This window comes from Siniperca chuatsi, linkage group LG8 (assembly GCF_020085105.1).
Source record: "Siniperca chuatsi isolate FFG_IHB_CAS linkage group LG8, ASM2008510v1, whole genome shotgun sequence".
Classification (NCBI taxonomy): domain Eukaryota; kingdom Metazoa; phylum Chordata; class Actinopteri; order Centrarchiformes; family Sinipercidae; genus Siniperca; species Siniperca chuatsi.
Genome location: NC_058049.1, coordinates 26,118,100 through 26,141,771, shown reverse-complemented (window position 1 = coordinate 26,141,771; position 23,672 = coordinate 26,118,100). Strand labels below are relative to the sequence as shown.

The following is a 23,672-nucleotide window of genomic DNA, read 5'->3' as shown; positions in this document are numbered from 1 at the left end:
CAGATGAGTCATACTCTATGATGCCTGAGTTGGAAGAGAAAAAATACATTTGGGAAAAAGAGTCCTACAGGTTTTTTTTTACGGGGTGATGAGGTTGATTGTTTTATTTTTGTTGGCTTTTCTTCCCATATTAACCTGCATGAAGGGATTAAAGCATACACTGCAGAGGTCTGGACATATGTCTGGGTTTTACCGACCAAAAAGGTCTCCTGCCACTGATCCACACAATCCCACATATTTGAGAAAACGTACTCTATGTTTAGCCAACCGTGATGTCTGAGCTGTTCTGCCAAGAAACATTTTCACGCCTTACATATTTGCATTTTACACCTTAGTGACAGTCTAATAGGCTTCCCTACTGGGAAGATTCAAACTTTAATTGGTTGCACTTGACCTCTGGTCACCCCAAGGATGTTGAAAAGAATTTTCTTATTGTGCCATTTATGGGATATTTGATTGGATGCACTGAAATCTAGGCCGCCCCCTGAAAAATATATATCTCGTTGGACGTATTGCCTTAGACATAGGTCATTAGATTGGCAGCAGGTAACATTTCTATAAAGGATAGAAGATGTACTAGTAAGTGACTACAAATAAGTTTAAAAAGTCCATACTTTGTGGTGTGGTTTGATGTGGTGAGGAGAAAACTGATCTTTCTGACACAGTATCAGAAAAACCATACATTATTAGCAATATCTACTGCAAGGCTCTGTTATAGCTTAACATTTTACTGAGTCTGAACTAGGTTTTGGAAAGCAAATTCCCCAGTTAAAGTCATTTTGTTGTTCATAAAGGATGCATATGAATGAATTCATCTGTGGAGTCCCAACAACGGTTCGCCCGTTGAGTGCTTGATCCGGGATGTTGATGGAGCAGGTCTCTGTAAAGATGTGGGCACAACAGTATCTGATTCCTGTTGCTAGGCCAGACTGAGTCCCATTTCGTCCAGAGTGGACATTAGCCAGGAGCAGCCTTAGGTCCATCCTGGTCCAGCATGGCTCCTTGTGCCTGGTTTCAGTTGATCTGGCTGGGTGGATCATCTCAAGGTCGATGATGTATTTCTGTTACAGGTAATAGGTGTTTCAGCAATAAAGCTGAATATAAATAAAAAAATAAAAATAACAGATGAAAAAACAAGAATGTAGCTAGCAGAGTTTGAAGGAGCTACAGGCCGGAGCTCGGAGCACCGGGGGAGAGTTAGAGTTTACACCGCACAGGAGCTTTGGACTGCCAGGAGGAGGAGGTTTAATAAAGCCAATAAAGCTTTATTTAAGTTTATTTAAGCTTTATAAAGTTGTGTTTTTGTACAGTAATCAGTGAGGACCAGCTCCCAGAAACACTCCACTCTAGCGGCTTTCTATCATTTTTCCAACCTTCCGACCACAATTCTTGTCTCATTTGTAGTCTGATGAACAGTAAATTAATTAATTTGGTCTTTGCAAATGGGAATGATGTACGTGTTTATTTGCATATAGAGCGAGGAAGTGAGATCCGATCACAAGTGGTCACTGGAGACGCATTCTAATGCCAGGTGTGCACTGACAGGTGTAAACTGGGCCTAAGAGGGACAGAAATACCAGATACAAGCCACAAATGTTAGAGTAGCTTTAATGCATGGCTTCGACTTTTCAATGGTGGGGTTCTTTAAAAATTCAACAAACTCAAACTCTGTACTCTGCCCCCCATTCCAAGAAAAACCTGACAAGGCCTAGAGTCTCTGCTAGTTGACTGGCAAGCTCATTGTAATAATAAGACTTGCGGAAGTTATTCCACCCAGAAACAAATACCGTAAGTCATTATTTTTACATTTGTATTTGGATGAAACAAACAGATAGAACTTGTTAATTAGTGAGCTAGAGGTATTCATAGGAATATTTTTGAGCTTTGGACAGTGCCAAACCTGCCATTTCCCCCTGGTTCCAGTCTTTATGCTAAGCTAAACTAATGGACTCCCAGCCCTAGCTTGATAGATAATGCACAGACAGGAGTGTGGTCTTGATCTTTTCATCTCTCTGCAAATAAGAGTGCTTCCCAAAACTATTCCTTTATTAAACTTCCCCACCTAGGAGAATAAGAGAAGGCATTGTACCCTCCCTAATCCTATATAACATAAACATAAAACCTGCTGCTGAATCATTTATTGAAAATTGCATCTTAAAAAACATCTTAAAGAAAGGTGTATGCTCAAAATGAACCTTGGCCCAAACAACAAACATAAGACTAAGTTTTGGAGTGAAAGACCTAATCTAATCTTCACAAACTAAAAAAACAAATAAACCTACCTTCCTGCCTAATGATTTAAAACAGAAAAGTCTGCAAAAAAAGCACTTCAAGGTACTGCTTTTGAAGACCGGTGAGAAAATCGGGCTCCCGCTATCAACTGCCGACCTGAACTGACCCACATATATGAGACATTTCCCACTTCCTCTCCATGGAAGAGGTTACAGGATTAGGAAAAACACATACAAAAAAAGAGTTTGACTTCTTAAACAACAATTTTGAGTGTCACAAAAAGATGCTACCTGCAGAAAAAAAATCCAAGAATGTTCTCAATTAAAGTGCCACTAAAATCACAACAACCAGCACTAAATATGTTTTTAAAAATATTGCTGAAGGCTCAGTGTTCATCAGCAAAACTACACATCACATTTAGAATCAAGTTTGTAACTTCAGTGCCAGCTTGTAGGGGACCTGATTGTGAAGGGAGTGATTACATGGAAATGATGGAGCTTTTCATGCTTCCATTAGTTCCTGCTTGTGAATAGGAAGGAGTGCATGCTGAAGACATGGTGCACACTTAGGTGAAGATAGAGATTTTGAAATTGGTTCCTCTCTGATGAATTGATTCATAGTGAAATTATACTTATCCTTCATATGCTTGGGATCGTCCTGGAAGTACATGATGTTCTGGGGTTTGTTTCATCTTCTGCATAATTAGTACAAAATGTTTCGTCAAAAACTGGCCATATATGCTCTGAAAAGATCTTTAAATGTTATCTACAGAATAGGTTTTGTCAAAAATGTGGGAGAATCTGGTGAAAAAATGGCAAATTGCTCGGGCATATTTGGACATAAGGGTTTTCTGCAGGAGATATGTGGTTTTCACAGGATACAGACAATATGCTACATAAAGAAGTAATACATTCATGAACAAGAATGTAATAAAGACAAATCAGTGATTTCCCATGAAGGAAAGCTTGTACAAAAGATACAGACTTTTCATCCATTACAGTGTTAGAGAGTGTGGGGCAAATGAAAATATGGGCGCATTAGGCTAATGATTCGACAGTTTGTAGCGACATGATTAATTACAGGTGCACACAAACTCATCAGACAAATAACAAGATGCAGATCTCTCTCACACACACACACCCACACACACATAAATGGACACATTTACCAACAATGAGCAGCACAGGTGTGTGACAAGGCATGCAACCTCTGAAGTTCATGCACTGCACGGTGATGACCTATTCCATCTCTCACGCTCATACATACAAATGAACCATTTTAAAGAGCCTAGAAAAATTGGAAAAGTGTTCATGATGCTCTTGGGTAAGATACCTTCATGGATGTTATTGCATTGCAGTATTTCTACATACTGAAGCCACATAATTTAAACATTTAAAGCAAGTTTCCAAGTCAGGGTGTACATTAAACCAGGAGTAGGGCTCAAAATAGTAAACTGAATTTAATGTGCATAATCTGTGCTTCTTTAATTGTGTCTTAAAATTAGACTTCTGAAAAACAAGTTATGTTCTGAGTCAATTAACAGGAGTCTCCCGTGTCAAAGACAGACATTTTGTTGACCCAAAAGTGCTTAGGTTAAGGTACAGGTTGACACAAAATAAGGGTCAGTTAAACTCTTTCTGTCATGGGGCATGGAGGGAAACACATAGGCATCTCTCTACAGTGGGTAAGGCATAGATGGGGTTGCAGAGGCAGAGGCCCTGTTTTGTGAAACCACAGGTCAAACTGGTGCAACCAAACATTAATTATTCACCACCAGAAACTCATGAAACTCATGTCGATAGTTACTAAGCTGGCCACTCATCCAGAATCAGAATCAGAAATACTTTATTGATCCCCGAGGGGAAACTCTTTCGTTACAGCTGCTCACTATCACGTCAGTGCACACTTGAGAATAGAAGGAATAGAAGGTCTAAGCAAATCTAAATATAATATACTATAATACAGGTAAGATAAATTAAGTACAAAGTGGATATAAAGTATAAAAGCTAAAATAAGTGTAAGTACCAAAGTGGATTTAGAGGTTGATAAGTATGTACAGTATAATAATACAATGTAATAATATAAGTAATAAGTAAAAGTGCAATAATGAGTACTGTCAAGTTAAGTGTAGCTTATTAGATGATTATAAGACGGTGGATATTGCACAGCAGTAACAGAAGTATGAATAAATATCAATAAATTAAACTGAAAACAGAGTATATTGCACAGGACTATTAAACAGAGAATATTGCACAATTATTTCAAGTATTGCAGTGATGTTAATGATCCAATTTCCAGTTTAATGACTTAGGGTCATATAGACTAACACTTGGTGGTGCTTTTTGGGGGGATGAGTCTTCCGCTGAAGGTACTCCTTTGTTTGACCTGCACGTCATGGAGCGGGTGGGAGACACTGTCCAAGATGGCATGTAGTTTGGCCAGCATCCTCCTCTCTGACACCACCGACAGAGAGTCCAGCTCCACCCCCACAATGTCACTGGCCTTATGGAGTTTGTTGAGTCTGTTAGCGTCCGCTACCCTCAACCTGCTGCCCCAGCATGCAACAGTAGTATCATTGTAGCATTTACCACAGCTGTCTCTTTCTTCTTTGTCTGCCTTTCTAGAAGGCATCAAGGCAATAAATAAAGCTTGGGTGACTGGATTGTATCCACATATATACACCGAAGAAAGATGGTTGTATAGTAACATTCTTGTCACAATGAATGTGCCTAGAAAACAAGAAAGCGTTTGTTAAGGATGCCAATGGGAAAAAAACATGCTTGGTAATTTTCATTTGGGTGAGGCCATGAGAAATCCAATTTCAGTACACACTGGAGTTTTTAAAGTCAGGTATAAATGTAATTCAACTATCTCAATTCAACTATATGGTCTACAAGCATTTGCCTTTGAGACATCACGGTTTATTTCACTGATTAACTTGACTTCAGGTGGCATATGGTTGTAGACCACTGAACTAAATCATCTACGCACAATGGCATGTTATTGCCAGGTGTAATGGCAATCTATCATTTTGTATGGTTTTGAAGTTTCACCAATTGATCAATTGTGATTCAGTACCGAGGCTCTGACTGACCATGTCTCAAGAAAACATGTGCAACACAGATACAACAAACTGTGTTGCACAGATTGGAACATACCATTATATAGCAGACTCTTGGTGTGCTGAAGATCTTGAATGTCAAATGACTAGTTTGACATTGAGTTTGAGTGAGGCAGATGGGATGTATATAAGCCTACCAATCTATCTGTACTGACACAGGCCAGGGTTACACTTGATGTGCTCTGAGCACAATCAGTTATGGCAATAACTGCTGTATTCACTTTGACACGTCAAGGATAGCAGGCATTTATGTGATGTGAATGTGACACATAATAAACCAGATGGCCAAAAAATATAGACAAACTATGTGGACTCTAGGGATGCACTGATGGGATTCACCAAATCGGTAGTGGTGCCAATACTGACCTGATTAAGCAGACACATTTAACTTCTTTATATACTGTTGGGTAGTTTAACCTGTAACAATACAAACAAACAAAATTCATATGTTTTCTTTGTAAAATCCTAATTTGAACAAGTTGCTAGTAACTATAGCTGTGAAATGAATGTAGTGAAGTAAAAAGTAACATTCTTTCCCTCTGAAATGTGGTAGAGTAGAAGTGTAATGTGACATAAAATGCAAATAAGTATAAAACTTATCAGCAATGTACTTTTCCTGGAAATATGAATCAGTGCATAGCTATATGCAGAGCCTTGTCTTATATGACCAGCATAGCACCTTCACTTATTATAATGGAAGTGTTCTCTGATTGCATGGCAGACATAAATGTGTCTTGCTGCATCTGTGACTGGTGTAGCAGAGCAGTAAAGGACTCTTTCACTTTCTTCTAATTCACTTCACACACTCCATTCAGTCTGTGTACACTGAGAGAGAACACATCAAAATGGTGTGTGCGCACACATGTATTAGCAAATACCCACTCCCTATAGTCCGCCCTCTCTCTGATAAATCAAACTATGAATTAAGGCCCGGCCTCCAAGCTTGACACAGCCTGCTCTTGGAAACTAACACACGCACACATCTGCACACACTCACTCCCAAGCCATCTGGCAGGATGGACTGACAGGATTGCTTTTGGAGCTGATATGTAGAGCTTTGATATTGTCCTATCTATATTTTTTGCACTACACCTCCAGGTGATGCTCATCATAACACAGATAATAAGTATCAGGTCCTCTCTGGGAATACTTGAAGGAATTAGTTGTCCACCTATCGAGCATCCCTGAGGATGGCCCCCACCTCTCGGTGACTTCAACATTCAGACGGAGAAGTTAATATCTGACTTATTACCTTTACTGTCTCCTTTCGCTCTCTCACTCCTCTCCCTCCCCCTCTACCCACAAAGCTGGTAACCAACTCAACCTTATATTCACCAGGAACTGCTCTACTCGCTAACCTTTCTGTAACTCCTCGTCATGTCTCTGACCACTTCTTCTCCTAGTCCCCCCCCCCACTCTCAAACTCTCAAACCTTTCTCTTCTACACATACTGTCCCTATCTGCCGCAACCTTCGCTCCCTGTCTCTCGCCTCTCTTACCTCATCTGTCCTATCAGCTCTCCCCTCACCTGACTTTTTCTCACTTTCTCACACCTCCCGACTCTGCCACGGACACTCTTCTCTCTATGCTGTCCTCTTCCCGGGACCCTAATGGGGCGGCTGTGGCTTAGTGGGTCGTCCGCTAATCGAAAGGTTGGCGGTTCGATCCCGGCTTCCCCCAGCCACATGTGGAAGTGTCCTTGGGCAAGATACTGAACCCCAAATTGCTCCCGAGGGCTGTGCCTTCGGTGTGTGTGTGTGTGTGAATGAGTTAGTTTAGCAGTTGGCACCTGCCATCAGTGTATGAATGGGGTGAATGTAGTGTGAAGCACTTTGAGTGGTCAGGAGAATAGAAAGCTATATAAATTCTGTCCATTTACCATTTACTCTCCCTCTTGGCAGGCTCGCCCGATGCCCTCCACCTGTTGTCTGTGTGCTGACAGAACCACCCTAAGGTGGCAGCTGAAAGAAAATGGACCTCCTCGCCTCTCAGTCTCTGCTCCCCTCTTTCTCTGCCTCCTTATCTGCAGCTAAAAGCTCTTTCTTTCAATCCAAAATTCAATCTTCTCCAACCCCAAAAAACTCTTTTCTATCTCCTCTACCGTCCTTGATCCCCCCCACTCCCCCACCTCCCTCCTCCCATCTACTGAGCAACTTGTTAACTACTTTGTAAAAAAGATAGATGACATATGCTCCGCAATTTCCCCACCCACCTGCTGACACCACCTGTCCTATATCCACCTCTTCGTCTCCTATTCTAACTTCCTTTTCACACCTCTCTCCTAATGAGGTACTAGCCCAGGTTGCCTCCCATCGCTCAACCACCTGCCCTCTTGACCCTGTCCCCTCTCACTTTCTTCAGTCTGTTGCATGGAAAATCACGACTGTTTGCGGTCCTGGCTCCACAATGGTGGAACGAGCTCCCCATTGACATCAGGACAGTAGTGTTGGGATTTAGGTAGGGAAGGTTTGGTTATTAGCACAAATATCAAAGATATTTCTTAAATTATTAATGCAGTCAAAATTATTAACATAGACCACCCTGGGATCAGGGACCAATAACCAAATGTGGAAAACAGTCTCAAAGGTGGCTGTCCACTCAAATATTAATAATAGTGGACAGTGAAGGGTGAATCCGAGCACTGACCATCACAACCAGCTGTTATTACAACACATACACACAATAACCACAGGCAACTGCTCTTTAAAAGCTAAAATCGAGTTTATTTAACCTTAGCACTGATTAACAATCAATAACTTCAGCCAACAATCACCATTGTCTATTCTAAACACAATAAGCATACAACAGTCAGCAAGCATGTAAGGTATGTGTGTGTGTGTGTGTGTGTGTGTGTGTGTGTGTGTGTGTGTGTGTGTGTGTGTGTGGGACAATAGAGAGGGGGTGTGAAGAAGATAGCGGACGTGACCACGTGGGTGGTCGTCACGCATAGATCCGAAATGGCAGGCAGACCCGTGAAACTCCATCAAAGGGGAGAGCCAAAATGGAGGACACGCTATATTTGTCCTCAAGATAACGTGGAGCGTAGCTAGTTATGGTACCACGGTATCAGGGTCGTTTGAGATGTGTGTGTAGGTGTGTAAATGTATGTGTAAAGGTGTGTAGGTTAGTGGAGAGGAAGGAGAAAGAAAGCACACAGAGTAAGGCACAAGAAATCTCAAATGCCATGGCAGAGCACAATAGCTGTCCCTTTATCACACAGGAACTCGGCAGCAAACTTTCAGTCAACAGCCGTGTTACTGGACTTTGGTCTGATAAAGCACCGTTAACTAACACAGTTAAACGGTCCAGCAGCGTGGTACCGATACACAATAGAACGTGCTAAGCACGAAAACACACAGCAGAAAGAGGACACAGAGGTCTGTTGCTTTCCACAATAATGCAAAACACAATTCACAACAATGAAGCTTAGATGAAATAACACACAGTTATAAAATCTATCTCTGCCCAGACACAAGCCTCTTACTTGGGCTCGCTCTTGATAGCGATTTAATGCCTCAGTCTGTTTGGATTATCCGGCGGAGTCCTCTCAGGCTGAGATGCACGCTGTCGGTGGGTACAGCGGCGAAACTGTTCCTTTGGGCGGCAGTGGAGGGAAGCAGCAGTCGACTTTCAGTGGGGAGAGAGCGGGGCTCAGCGGATGTCTTGCTCTCCATTAAGAAAACTGTGAATCCTTATCTTCCTTCTGCAGGCAAAGATTGTCATGTGGAACATAACAATCGGGATCCACAAAGTGTTTCTGCAAACACAAAACAGTCTGTTGCTCATCCACCGAGTTAAGACCTTCCTAGGAAAATAAAAGTTCAACGTTGAGTGTCTCCTGAAGCAACCAAAGTTACAGTGAAAAGACAGCGACAACAGAAGGTGATGGCATCAAGGCCAGAGCGCCAGGATTTCCTGCACCCCTTTGGCAACTCGTCCAGTAGAAATCCAGGGTTTGGATTCAAGCTTACATCTTGGACACAGGTGTGACTTAACGGCACTATTTTACTGTTTGGCCTTTGTTTTCCATTCAAACCTCTTAGTCAAGGCTTTACCTTTTCCAAGTAGGCCTCCGTCTTTGTTCTGCACACGCGGTGAGGCCCAACAGCAGAAAGTCTACACATCGTCTGTTGCAGAGTGAAAGCTCATCTGTTCAGTAATCTGCACCTTGGACCATCCAAAAAACACTTTTTCTCTATCTCTTTTTGTTTCTAAATGTAGCACTTGAAGCAGTTCAGCATGTTTGATTCACTTTATGTACTTGCATGATTCTTGCATTTTTCGGGTTGTATCCATATGGTTGAATGCACTTGGATAAAAGCTTCAACTAAATAAATGTAGTGCAATGTATGAATCACTTCAAGGATGTATTTTTCCATCTATAAGTATCATATTCTCCAGAAGCATACATCAGTGTCATACTATTTAGTGTGACTTATGTGTTGTATAAGTCTATTGAACTGTTCTAATAAAACTAGTTAATAAAACCAACTAAACTTGGTTTATGCAGAGTGTATCAGGGAATATGGCACTTTAAACTTGCATTAAGCAATTTTTGACCACTTGGTGGCAGAGATATTACAAAACAAACTCAAACAAACAGCCCTGCGCTTCTTTTGCCTAATAAAATGCTTGTGGCTAAAATGTTAGCAGACTGCTGTCCAGTTTTACAACATGAACATCCCATTGGAGTTGTTTTTCTAGCCACCAACTGAATGTAAGTCCAAAATTCCCTCTTCCTTCTGCTTTGGTTCAGTCTATACCAACTCCTGACAAAAATATGTGGCTCTCCAGTATGGAATATTGTATGATTCATAAAGGTGGGATAGAAAACAGGGTTTTATACTTGTAATCTTGTTTTTTTAAAGCTTGTACATTGAAGTTTGTATCTGTAAACTCTGTGCTGCAAGCTTGCATATTTAGGTCTGTGCTTACAGGCTTAATTTTAAGTCTGAACATTTACAGTAGGTTTCTGCCTGCAATGTCTTTTTTGCAAGTTTGCACATTCAGTTTGAAGCTTGCAAGTCTTGCAATGCATGGCAGAAAAAGAATGTTGGTGTGTGTGTGTGTTCTCACAAACTTTTGACAGGTTTACTTGGTGATCAGATTTTGAGAACGGGACATTCAACTTCTGACTAATCAACTTTCTCTGCAATAGCCAATCCAATTGACAAGGTTGTTTAGTCAATCATGTGACAGCCAACAGCTAACCAGCTGCTAGCTAAGACATCCCAGCTGGACCACAGGACACACTGATCGCTTCATAGAACCAGGTAAAATGACCACCTCAATATCTAAAGTATTAATCTGTATAAACCCAAGAACAGATTAGATTGGCAACTCAGTAATGTTAGTATGACATTATCATTAGCACTGAATGCTAATGTAATGCTTTATGTGGGCTCATAATGCACCTTTATGAAGGTAATATTCCATACCTCAGCTGTGAGACTTTCTACGGTGTCTGCTGTTTTGTGCTGATCAGGTGGCATATAGTTAACTTGTTTGTCATGTTTCTTTGGAAACATATGCCTACAGAATGTAGTGAGACTCAAACATCCAGTCCATGTTCAGGCCAGAGAGCCAAAAAATAAATAAAATGAGGCCAAATGATGCATACAGCTAGAAAGCCAGATGTTGATTCTCAGTGGGTTAGACACTAGGAGCAATCATAGTCATTTGATGACAAAGTCAAAAATATCAAAACTAATTTGAGGGAAACTAAATAGACAGTATGAATCTGCCTGCATAAATGTAATTACTTTAGACTCATAATTGAAAGGTGAAGCTGGTGTTTAAATGTCCTGAAAAGGTCTAGAATAACCTTGTAGTAAAAATTATATGGCAGCCATCTAAAATGTACTTAATAAAACAGTAAAGACTTCTAGCAATCTAACTTTCTGTAAAATGTGAAAGCCAGAACTCCCAACCCTAAACTACTGGAGGTAAAGTCCTTGATATTGATCAATAATTCAGCCTTGTGCAGAGACTGTATATTATTGACATTTTGTGCTGTGGGGTAGTAAAAGTCTTTCTTTTTGGCCCTTTAACTGTCCAGCAGGACGATCCTCCCGTAACAGAACATTATTTGATAGCTGCGACTTAATGTGCTCTACTTTACAGTAATTGAATCATCAGTCAGCATAATAGAATCCAGTTTTGTGTTCTGCATATACTGCAGCACAGATAGGACATAGTGTGTGTGTGTGTGTGTGTGTGTCTGTGTGTAGTGATGATCCTTGAGAAGCTGGCAGCTTCACCGAATGGTGATTAGTGGTGATTAGCATCAAACACCTGCACATTCACATGAGCAACAGCTTAACTAGTAATATTGTTCAAAGTTAAAAATGGCCATATATTCAATGCAAACAATACAATAGAAATGATCGCTTTGTGTTTTAGCTAAATGCAATTGTGAATAAATTATTAGAGCTCCAGAAATATGGATAACACTTTACAGAAGTCACACTCCCTAAAATGAATTATGTGTTCTACAAGTCCATTTATCTTCATGAAATAATTACTAGTCTTCTCTTGGCTGTAATTTAGTGTGTTTATTGATGTAGGAAATCATAGGCAGGGATGTAATGGAAGCAAACCCACCTAAACCCAGTTTACAGTCCTCTTTACAGGGAAGCACAGACATTGCTAATTAAAAGGCTGACATGCATCTTGAACATCTTGGGTTTTTTTGGTTTTCATGCCTTGTAATGATCATCAACTATATGCTACAACTAAGCTTACTCACTCTTTTGTGCTGTATCACAGATAATAAAAAAGAGTTTCATAACAACTCTAACATACTCTAAAATAAATCTTGTTTGTGCCATGGTGGGAAATTAGACATGCAAATTATAGTTAGAAAAGACATGCTGTAGCTGATAAGCTAATGTGGTGGGGATTCCAGTAACATTATGCATAACAGAACAGTCTGATGAGGTGATTCATACAAAATGTCTAACATAAGCCCACACATGATAACACCCACTGGCAAATGTATAACCATGCCTTACAGTGAGACTATGTCATTTATGAAAGAAGAAATAAGACATTCTTCCTCTTACAAATGAAAAGTTGGATTCATCAGCAATAAAGCACATCCTTGCTCAGTCGCTCTGTAGTTACTACTTTGTCTGGTATGACCAGTAGCATATGATGGCTAATATTAGCTAACTTTACATATATATTTCTGTGTAAGTGACAGTAGTGACTGTATTTGCTGATTTGTATATAAATGTTTCAGTGGTTTTATCACAAAAGTAAAACAAGAAGCAATCACCCTGTACCTCACCAGGAGACATGTTTGTTGTGTCCTTTTGGTCCCAGACCACTTTCTTGTAGTCAGGTTGCCTAACGATGATGTCAAGTGATTCAGCCTTGGACAAATTAAGGGAAATTCACTGTGCCAGTATGTTGTAATTGCCATTCATGGTCAATTAATAACTGAGCAGTCTTTAATGTTATTACTGATATCATTAATGATGATTAATGATTCACGATATATACAAATCTCAGTATGTTAATGTATTTAATCATGGATCTCGTATAAGACAAGCTAAGTTAGCAGGAAAATTTAAGTGTCACAGAACCAAAAGCACAAAAACAGATTCATAGCATAGATAAGTAAACTAATAAACTAGAATGCTACAGTATATACATTATGAGCATCAACTGTATAGAGCAAGTAAGACCAAGAATTAAATAAGAATATAAGTACTATTTACACCACACATATACAACATACATAAATAATATCAACAAGAAGTGTATTGTTGAAGCCCAAATAACAACAAATAAAGTCAAAACAATAAATACAGTAAATACAAAAATTGCACTTGAGAAATGGGATCTGAGTGGTGGGTAAAGTGTTTTGTGTCTGCAGATAGCAGTGTTAGCAGTATGGTATGAAAATACCAATACAATACATGAAAATACAATAATGAGATTGCAGGAAGAATTGCCTCAACATCTGATGTTATGATAATATTGATTTAAATTCCATGACTGGTCGACCTTTCTACTGGCCATTTATCTTTATTTCAGTGTGGATTCATTTGCAACTTAGTTGAGTCCACTTATTATACTATTTCGTATTGTGCAATATCATATACTGTATTTACTCTGACTCAAGAATGTTCCAGCAAATATATTTGCATCCTTGGTCTGTCTTATTGTGTCTTGGTCATTTTAAACTGTACATGTAAATTCACACTGTAGCTGTAGTTGCCTAAGAACTCACAGCCCCCATTATGGCCACTATAAGCAGCATAACAGAACATGAAACCCCTCCATAGAGCCATTACATGTCATGATAGATATCCACGTGATATTTGTTTACGGGCATCCTAAATAAAATGATTTCACTCTGTGTTTCAGTAAGGGTTTCACGTGACTTGAGGTTGTACAGCTGCTTCCTAACAGGTGACCCCTCTACTGAAGCTGTAATACATGAACATATTTAATGGATGCTGCTTATTGTAAAAAAAGAAAAAAGGACATAATGTACGGCTATAGACACAGCTGGATATGCTGTATCAACAGTGGGGAGAGGGAGAGAATGGGTAGGTGTGAAACTGAATACACACACACTTTGTAGACATCACACTGTATACAGTGTGCTGCTAAATGTTGCACTGACTGTTAATAGAATATAGCCCAGCTGGATGTGATGTATGGCACATCACACCCAGCTGGAAACTGCAGCAGGAGGAGAGAGAGAGACAAAACACCCTTAAACACACACATGCATACACACACACACACATCTCAGACCCACTACATACATATGATATAAGTACTTGTGGCCAGCTGGATCTATGCTGTTGAAAATCACAAACTGCTGCAGAGAGAGGGGGTGTACTTTAGGTATAAAGGGAGACTTAAAAAGAGAGACAGAGAGACAAGGAATGAGAAAGGGGAGTACAGAGAAAGTAACAAATATAAAAAGGGGGGAGAGAAGTGTAGGGAGAAAGAAAAATAGATACAGAGGATGAGAGAATAATAAAGAGGAAGAAGAGGAGAGAGAGAGAGAGACAGAGGGGTTAGACTGCAATGCTACAGAAACATATTAGAGATGTTTTTATAGCTGTACCTGCTGGTCAGGAGACGTTGGTACATCTCTACTGCCACTCTGTGGTCAAATAAGGTAATAGACACTCAGTGGTGGAAAGTAACTAAGTACATTTAATTAATTACTTTAAGAGTTTACTTTTAAAAACATATGAGAAGCTTATAAAATACAACACATTGTTCAGTTTTAAACCAGCAGCAAACACTTTGGACTTGTGACTTCTTACAAAAAGTGGTTGGCTGGGGCTCGTTGTCATGTTTCAGATGTCTATGAGTAGTTAGTAGTTACACCAAAGAGACATTTCCCATCTAAACTTCTCAAATGGTTTCATTTAAATATCGGTTTGATGCCCAAACAGATAAAATGATACAATATTTCACAAAAAAGCAAAGATTAGAGAAAAGTAAACACTAAAAAAAAATACAATATCAATTTGGAAGAGCTTTTATTTACTTTTCTACCCCAATAATCATCTCACGGCCCCTCAGATTTATCTTGTGACCCTTTGGAGGGGCCCAGCCTCTTGGTTTGGAACCACTGGACTACCTAACTGTATATTAAGTAGTTAAGACTCCACCTCGGCCAGCTAAATCAGTAAAATGCTACTTACACGTTGACCCATCAGTATTGTGACACTCTAATGTCATATATAACAATATGTTAGTCAAGGGCCATTTTTTTACAGAACGAGTACTTTTACTTTGGTACTCTAAGTATATATTTGCAGATGTAGTAGGATTTAAAATTTAGGATTTTTACTTGTCACACCAAAAAGGATTCAGTGTTTCCCAACAATGAAATTCACAGTCAGCTGAATAAAGAACAAATATAAAACTGCAGGAAGTTAAAACATCCGCATGCCTGCGGTTATGTTAAGTGGTGACTCTAAATTGTCCATAGGTGTGAATGTAAGCGTGAATGGCTGTCCGTCTTCATGTGTCAGCCCTGTGATTGACTGGCGACCTGTCCCGGACGTACCCCGCCCAATGTCAGCTGGGATTGGATCCAGCCCCCCGCGACACTCTAAAGGATAAGTGGATATAGCTAATGGATGGATTGATACTTTAGATATGTCAGTATATGTAAACATTTTAGATTTCACCCTGTGAACAAAGCCTAGAGGCCTTTGGGAATTGTAATGGTATAATTAAACCAGGGTACAAAAAAACAAATACAAAGCTACCACCGATTCATGCAAATGAACAATTTTTAAAGAGAGGCAGGGAGAGAAAGGGGGAAAAGGGACATAAGGAGGGAAATAGGGAGACAGAAAAAGAGACAAGGAGAAAGAGAGAGCTAGAGCAAAAGAGAGAAGAGAGACAGAAAATGAGAGAGGGTGAGACCAAGATGAGCGAGAGTAGATAGAGAGAAAGAGATTGACAGCAGGAAAGAAAGATGTGAATGAAAAAAATGATTCTGCTCAACTGCAGCCTGTTACGGAAGCCCCTGAAAGGTCACAGTGGGATTTTCTTTTTCTGAACTGATCTTTCCTGATTTGCCTTTCAATCACTATTACATCCAGTTGCCATATCTGTTATAGTTTGAGGGTTTTTCATTTCATGTTTTATTTTGTAGTATTCTCCTTCCCTTGTGTGTCTTGTGGTTTTACTTCCTGTCTTTGTCTGCTTTCCCTCCAGTTTTGATTGTTGGCCTTTCCTTCATTGTTTGCACCGGTGTCTCGTTGTCTCACCTCCCCTAGGGTATTTAGTCCGGGTCTCTTTCTTTGTTCAGTGTTGGATGATTGTTGCTCCTGTCATTTGGGTGTTGCTGTTGGTGCAATTTTCATTGGACCTTGTTCCCGTGCCCAGTTCCCCGGCATTCTTATGATGAATGTTAGTCATCTCAGTGTCAGTGGGAAGTATTACAAAGAATAAGGTTCGGCACCAAAAGCGTTAGACTGTGAAGAATCAAGATGCCACCATACCATACACCACTACTGTATTTTGTAAAATAAATAACAATAAGCAAATGTAGTCCTTTTTAAAACGGATACAGTGAATGTCATAGCTGCAAAATTATTGTGCTTTTATTTAGAGCGTTTTTAAATCACTGTCACTGAACATTTGCATAGATCTCCCTAACTCCACATAAATGTGGACTGTGTAACTACACTGTCAACAAAGTTTTATATATATATTTATTTACACAAAACAGCCTATATCACCATAAAGCTTCATAAGACACCATATGAACAAAACGGGTCATAAAAACGCCCTATCCCATCAGCTTTGGCTTTAAAACCATCTTTGACAAGAGCGATGTGTATAAAACTACCTACATAACTATAAATTTGCTTAGAAATGCCAACATTGATTTACACCAAAATGCACTGAAAACATACTAATGTATAAAACTACCTGCATCACATTTGATGAGCTCATATGTTTTGTGTCTAACAGACATGTTTATATTCGGCCTGAGCTGGGTAGATAACACTTCTACAGCTGTACTTGTATTTGAAAGGCACACATTAGTACTTTTGATCCTGTGCGGCCTCCTAAAAAAGGGGGGCAGAAAAACACCATGATGGTGTAAATAAAATCCAATAAAAGAAGTCTTTCTCACACTGTGTTTGACGTGGATACATGGAACATGTGTGAAATGGTAGATGGAGAGAGAGGCCCTGTTTGTACTTTGATAACTGAATTAGATTTGTTGATAACAAACCTAAATGTTTCTGTTCTTTGAAAGTGGCTTCAAATTTATATGGAGCTGTTGCCAGAGTAACAAGTCGGTAAGCCCAAACCTGCGAGTGTGTATGCTTATTAACATTTAGCTGGATCAAGATTTTTTGAGCCTACTATTATCTAAAATGCACGTAAACCAAGATTAACAAATCCATTCTTTAGCTGTGTCCAGAAAAAAAGTTAACTGGATTAGAATTAGCTGACTATCATTATGTTGCCTAGATTAGTTGAGCCATGTTTGAAGAGCTTGGCCCGGGCCACACCAACTGTAAACTCTTTCGAAAGGATAATAGGTCTGTCAACTTTGTAAGACGCTTCAGCTGGGTCGAGGCTGTGCAGTGAAACATGGATAAACTGGATTATAAAACACTATTTTTACACTGCGCTACTGTTTCATCTGTCAGTTTCATCAGGAATGTGTGAGCACCCTTTACAAGACCACCGCCACAAGATTAAGTAATAATTTAACATAGTTGATATTGTGATAACACATACCTCGGGACCATACACCCCATCTAAGTAATAAGTAATTAGCAGAGGTGCATGTACTGTCGATAGAGGTATATAATATCAATAACAATAAATAAGAAAAACTAACATGGGAAAACTAATATTGCACAGGAATATTGCACAATTATGTCAAGTATTGCAGAGATGTAATGATCAATGTCCAGTTTAGTGACCTAGGGTCATACAGACTAACCCTTAGAGGGAGGAGTTAAAGAGTTTGATGGCCACAGGCAGGAATGACTTCCTGTGGCGCTCTGTGGTGCCTTTTGTGGGGATGAGTCTTCCGCTGAAGGTGCTCCTTTGTTTGACCAGCACGTCATGGAGCGGGTGGGAGACACTGTCCAAGATGGCATGTAGTTTGGCCAGCATCCTCCTCTCTGACACCACCGCCAGAGAGCCCAGCTCCACCCCCACAATGTCACTGGCCTTACGGATCAGTTTATTGAGTCTGTTGCTGCCCCAGCATGCAACAGCATACAGGATAGCACTGGCCCCCACAGACTCATAAAACATCTTCTCCGGCAGATGTTGAAGGACCTCAGCCTCCTCAGAAAATAGAGGCGGCTCTGGCCCTTCCTGTAAACAGCTTGAGTGTTCTTGGTCCAGTCCAGTTTGTTATCCAAGTGTACTCCCAGGTACTTGTAGTCCTCCACAATGTCCACACTGACCCCCTGGATGGAAACCGGGGTCGCTGGTGTCTTGGCCCTCTGTAGATCCACAAGCTCCTTAGACTTTGTCGCATTGAGCTGTAGATGGTTCTGCTCACACCATGAAACAAAGTTACCCACCACAGCCCTGTACTCCGTCTCATCACCACCGCTGATACATCCCACCACAGCAGAGTGGTGGTCCGTCTGGAGAGGGCCATTAGCCTGATGGGGAGGGGGCAGCAGAGTACTCAGAGGAGCTTGAGGGCCAGCAGCAGCTGAGTTAGAGGGGGGATGAGCAGGAGCCGGTGTGTCGAATCTGTTAAAGAACAGATTAAGTTCGTTGGCCCTGTCCAAGCTGCCTTCAACTCCTCTGCTGCCATTCGGTCTGAAGCCAGTGATGGTCTTCATGCCGCTCCAGACCTCTCTCATGTTGTTCTGCTGGAGTTTCCACTCCAGCTTTCTCCTGTACTTCTCCTTGGCTTCCCTGATTTTCACCTTCAGGTCAGCCTGGATTGCCCTCACCTCCTCCCTATTACCATCCGTAAAGGCCCTCCTCTTGGCATTCAGATTGTCCTTGATGTCCTTTGTTACCCACGGTTTGTTATTTGGATAACAATGGACCATCTTGATTGGGACATTGCAGTCCACACAGAAGTTAATGTAGCCAGCGTTGCACTCAGTGAGCCCGTCAATGTCCTCTCCATGAGGCTCACAGAGTGCATCCCAGTTTGTCACCTCAAAACATTCCTGCAGTGTCTCGTAGGCCTCCCCTGACCATCTCCTCACTGTCCTTGTGGTCACAGGCTGCCTTTTAACCAGAGGCACATAGCAGGGTTTGAGGTAAACCAGGTTGTGATCTGACCTACCCAGAGGGGGGAGGGGGGAAGAGCTGTATGCATCCTTAACGTTAGCATACAGCAGGTCCAGTGTCTTCTCCTCTCTAGTAGGACAACTCACATACTGGGTGAAATTAGTCAGTGTTGTTGAAACACTGACATGGTTGAAGTCACCCGAGATTAAGATGAGTGCACTCGGGTGTTGAGTCTGTAGATGTGCTATGGAGGTGTGAATGGCGTTGCACGCCGATGCCGGGTTAGCAGAGGGGGGGGGTGGGGTGTAAACAGCCACAGCAATGGCATGTGAGAATTCACGTGGCAGATAATATGGCCGGAGTCCCACAGCTAACAGTTCAATGTCCGGGCTACAGATACTCTGCTTGATAGTAATGTGACCAGGGTTACACCATCTGTTGTTAACTAGAACAGCAAGCCCACCGCCTTTCCGCTCACCGCTCCCGGTGTGATCCCTGTCGGCCCGAACAGTCTGAAAGCCGTCGATGGAAACGTTATGGTCCGGGATATCCTGGTGTAGCCATGTCTCTGAGAAGTACATCAAACTACACTCACGAAACTCCGTCTTACTCTGGGCTAACGCCGTTAGCTCGTCCATTTTATTCGCCAGCGATCTCACGTTGCCCATGACGAGAGAAGGCAGACATGGCTTAAATCTCTTATTCTTAAGTCTCTTTTGTCTGCACCCCTCTCTCTTCCCTCGCCGCTTTGTTCCACCTCTGCATCCTCGGTGTGTCCTCCTCCAGATCTCAGTGGGGACATCTGTTGTCCTGGGCGCCATGCTGCTCGGCTTCAGCGCGATCAGCTGTTCCCTGGTGTAAACAATGCGGCCAAACAGCTGATCTGCAGCGGTGCCCTGACCGAGTAGCACGGAAGAAGTTCCACGGTGAAAAAAAGTACAAAACACTTTTTACTCTCATTTTCGTAAAGAGCATAGTTTAAATTACACTTACACACAAGTTACTCAAGTTTGGAAGAAAAAGGAAAGTTAAAAGTAATAAGACGACAAGACGGAGCTACAGCAACAGGCGGGCTGGCGCATGCGCACTTTTGCGAAAGGTTAAGCCGAGCTAGCCAGGAGTCGAACCTAGAATCTTCTGATCCGTAGTCAGACGCGTTATCCATTGCGCCACTAGCCCTGCACTTGGGGTATGAATACTGACTGCACGGTCCTGGCCTTTACGGTTTTTAAAATGTAAAAAAAAAAAAAGATCTGTAAGTATTTCACCCACTATTTAAAAAACATGCGGTGAGTTTATATTTCAATTTATATATTTGATCTGTAAGTATAGTTTCATAAATATTCCAAAGCACATTTGATCATTTTGTTAGTAAATATTATGTAAATTTAAATTTATCCTACTTCATTGTCATTGTTTTTTGGAAATGTTTGAGTTTGCTAATTTTCTTCTTTTTTTATATTAAAGCTTAAGTTTTCTTGAACTCCATTTACACATTGAACAATATCATGTTGTAAAAACATATAAATAAAGATAATGTCACGAAAAGGTCTAGTTTCTTGTAGGTAATTTAGTGCAACATTATTTCAATATATCAAAATCAACTCAAATTCAATTCCATGCACCCTTTTAGATATTGGGTGACTCAGTGTTGGTTCACTAACATTGTTTCAATATGTAATCAGCTAAAATGTAGCTGCAGACTGACTTTTGTCAGTTATGGTCGAAAATCATAACGAACGCTTTCAATTCGGTTTCAATGTCGGGCGTAAACGTAGATTCAATACTTCTGCCTGACGACATTTAAATGTTGTTTCAATCTGATTTTGCTATCTGGGAAAGTTTGTTCACAGTAACAGTAACATGATGGTACAGTACTGGAGCCATGCTTTGTTTGATACCGGAGTGTTTGACAGTAAATCTGAAAATGAAGACATGCCTGAAGCAGTATGCAGGGTTTTCCCCAGGAAATTGGTCCACGTAGGTAAGCACTGCCTACCCCCAATAGATTGTCTATTAGGCAAAACGAGATGATTATCAAACTAATTTCAGCCAGGTTTCTGACCTGCATTTCAATGAGTTTTTTTCTTTCTACATTTCCCTGTTTGTACAATTACTGAGAATCAAACATGCAGTGTGATCAATCAGTCAATCACCTGCTTCACATGCTGAGTTGAATCAGACAGCTCCCGACGCCTCTCATATAATAATTTCCTCTGATTTTAGTAGAGGCTTCTATTTCTATTTCAGGCGAGGTGGGATGCCTTCACTGTGAAACACTGCGGGACACCCTGGTGTGACAATGTTAGCTTAGAGGACATGAGCTTGACAGCTAACACACAGCAAAGCCATGCTGCTATGACTGTAAGACAGTGACTGTGATTACCTAGCCTATGTGTAACACAGCACAGGATGTATATGAACACGAAATATAATAGGCCGCATTTAAAGATACAGCATCAATACATTTTGAAAATATATTTTTTAGCATCTATAATAAGCAGGGTAGGCCAGTAACGCATTACTGTGGTTGTTTTTTTCAGTAACAAGTAGTATAATTTGAAATTCAGTAATTACAGTACAGTTACTAATCCTAGTAACAGTCCGTTACTTTGACATTTGGGGGTCGACTAGTTCACTGTCTTACCGGGAGATAGATGGAGGATTAATAATGGTTTGAACAGACCGGACAGGACATGCTAGCTTGGCACATGGACTGAAGTTGGGGGGTTCACATGTTGTGCGTTCTTATATGGCTTGATAATTTTAGCCAAGGGCAAGCTAGTCATCTAGTTTTGTTTAGAGTTGAGGGTGTGTGAACTGCACAGCTGAGGTTTGGCCTTTTGGCAAGCTGTGTGCAGTCACCGAAGCTGAGCTAGCTGCTAGAATCCGGCAGCTAGCTTGATCTTCACTATTTTTTCCATGAGAGCCACACTGACTAAGTAAATAGGAGAACCACTTTTTCCACGGAACACCAAAAGCCAGCCCATTCATTAAGCAAATCCATTAATGTTATCCCACTACATACAATATGTAATGCAGCCAATACAATCCTAATTAAATACAGGCTTACCTTAATACTGGGATGAGCAGAGGAAGGCGTGCATTTCCTTGACTTTCTGCATGTTATATTTGTAGTTTGTCGCAATCCTTGTGAGGCATTCGAGATATGCATTGGTGAGCCGGTTTCTCTGTTTCCTCTTGATAGTGTCCATGGTTAAGAATGTTGACTTCTATGTGTATGTGCTCACAAAGAAGGACATCACTTTTTGTACAAGTGGTTTCAAAGTGGGACAATCTGCTTCAGACACCAAACTCCAGAAGTGGCCAACGCCTGCTGAGTTCAACTTTGAGAATGTCCTTTTGTCTGCAACTATTTCACTTTCCAGAGCAGCACGATTAGAAGGGCAGGGCTGTGTGATAGTTGAGTGAGAGAGGATACATCCACATGGAAGGGGTTTTCAATAAAGTTGAAAATATCTCAATAGCACATTCACATCACTGAATCTGGATTCAAATTCTCCAAAACATCAACAAATCCTCTGTGGCTGAAGTGCTGCTGCAGAGATGGGTCATTTGTGGTGACAGCAGAGTTTTGGGAGGCGAATAAATTCTCTTTCAGGTATATTTTGTTCTGGAATGCTCTGAATTCAGCATGTTGCTTGGAAGCTTATCTCGCCCTTCAGATTGAGTTCAGATTGTTCAGATGACTGGTGACAAGGGCCAGTTCTATTATCCAGTGTGGGTCTTCCAACCCTGGCTCGTGTTTCCCTTTGCTGTCCAGGAAAGAATGAATCTTGGGGAGGAGGCTCAGGAACTGTTTGAGCACTGTTCCGCGGGACAACCATCTCACCTCGATATGCATCACTAAATCACTGCACTCCATCTCATAGCCTTCAATGACTGCTGGAACTGTCTTTGGTTTACTGCTCTGGAGACAATGAAATTCACCACATGCACAACCCTTTCCATCACATTATGAAATTCATTATTTCTGAGTTTTGATACCAGTGATTACTGTTGTATGATGCAGTGAAAACTGATGTTGTTGGGCATTTCTTCTCGTTTTTTCATGAGACCAACAAGCCCCTTCTCTTTGCCTTGCATGCTTAGGGCGCTATCCGTGCACACACTTGCAACACTTGACCAGCTGAGTTTGCATCGCAAAATGCCAGAAGTGCATCCAGAATGTCGCCTCTCGTTTCGCCAAGAAGTGGAAGTAAGCACAACACTTCTTCTTGAAAAGAATTTTCTTTCGGGAATCTCGCCCAAACACACAGCTGAGCAACATCTGTCACATCGGTGCTTTCGTCCACCGCAATGCCTAAACACAGCACTGCCGACAGATCGGCAAGTAACTGGTCACTTACATCTTTTGCTGATGTCTTCTATCCACCTCATAATGGTTGAATCGGACAATTGTAATCTCTTTGTTTGCTTTGCAATTGCGTCCTTGTTGTTGGAGTCTGTGAACAATATTTCTGCGGTAGCAAAATAGTCTTTTACTATTTAAAAGATCCAAGCAATCTCAAAAGACGCCTCAGTCAAACGTTCTGCTGTAGACGTTGTTCTGTGGATGAGGTTTTGCTGC

The 23,672-nt window shown here is 41.0% G+C and overlaps 1 non-coding gene across 1 annotated transcript; it reads right to left on the bottom strand.

Annotated features, from left to right (window-relative positions):
- Window positions 1-20,187: 20,187 nt before the first annotated feature.
- trnar-acg lies at window positions 20,188-20,260 on the bottom strand. The gene has a single exon. It is a non-coding gene; the product is annotated as a tRNA-Arg (tRNA).
- Between the last annotated feature and the right edge of the window lie 3,412 nt (window positions 20,261-23,672).